Genomic DNA, 1,422 nt, shown 5'->3' with positions numbered 1-1,422 from the left:
GACTGAGATAAATAATAAAATGAAATATTAAAAACACGATGTATGTCGCTGCATTGCGCGAGTACGCTTCTAGTTATAAAAAATTGAAAAAAATATATCAATATTAATATCAAATCAACTATTTAAAAGTTCTCATTTTTTAAATAATTGTTTTAATTTAATTTTTTATTATAATTTAATTTAAGTTTAATAAGGAATTAATTTATTTTTGGTTTAAAAATATAATATTTATAAAGATAATAATTAAAGATTCTGTTTAGAACACAATGATTATCTTAATTATATTTTAGATTTTTATATATTTAAAATGAGATGTTTATCCTGTATTTGATTATGTTTATCTACAGTTAGTTACACGAATTCAGATATGAAGCTTTAATAAGTTGTACTTATGTATAATCTACTTGTAATCTTGAGTTTTAAGTGACATGCATTAATAAACAATATTTTATGCATAAAAAGTGGTTTTAAGAGTTTTTGTCAAATACTTTATAATATAGTATATAAGTTTAATAAGAAAGTAATTTATTTTTGGTTTAATAATATAATATTTATAAAGATAATAATTAAAGATTCTGTTTAGAACTCAATGATTATCTTAATTATATTTTAGATTTTATATATTTAAAATGAGATGTTTATTTTGTATTTGATTATGTTTATCTACAGTTAGTTACACGAATTCAGATATGAAGCTTTAATAAGTTGTACTTATGTACAATCTACTTGTAATATTGAATTTTAAGTAACATGCATTAATAAACAATATTTTATGTATAAAAAGTGGTTTTTAAGAATTTTTGTCAAATGCTTTATAATATAGTATAGATATCATATTTAAAATACATAATGAAATTGATGCTTTTTATTGGGTATAAACTGGTTTTGCTATGCAAGCGATGAGATTAAAGACTTTGTATGAGAAAGAGAAAATTTTAAATTTTTTTATATATTCGGCAAATAAAAAAAAATTGTCCTGTTTAACATTTTGAATTTTTTTATTTAATGATGATTTAAAGTTTTAGTTATGTATTAGAATGATTGATCGTAACATATCAACAATTGGGAGGATAACAACATGAACCAAAAAAAATGAAAATCAATAAATTAATCATTATATTAATATTCTATAACTCTAATAAAAGAAAATAATATATGCATGAACTGACATTATAATATTTCAATATTAGTTTGATTTTTTTTTTCTAAAAAAATTATCATCACCGCGTAACATGCGATGCACAAAGCTAGTTGATACATAATGCATAAACAATCAAAGGCCAAAAGAGCATAAAGGATTTCATTATCTAAAGTAGTTAGACTTACCGAAATTCTAAAAAGTGAAAACTGAGAATAAAAGTTGTTTAATAAATGTGTTTGATGCATATATATATATATATATATATATATATATATATATAT

The sequence above is a fragment of the Cynara cardunculus genome (genome assembly GCF_001531365.2).
Source record: "Cynara cardunculus var. scolymus isolate 2C chromosome LG 5, CcrdV1, whole genome shotgun sequence".
In the NCBI taxonomy this organism is placed as follows: Eukaryota; Viridiplantae; Streptophyta; class Magnoliopsida; order Asterales; family Asteraceae; genus Cynara; species Cynara cardunculus.
This window is presented reverse-complemented; position numbering follows the sequence as displayed.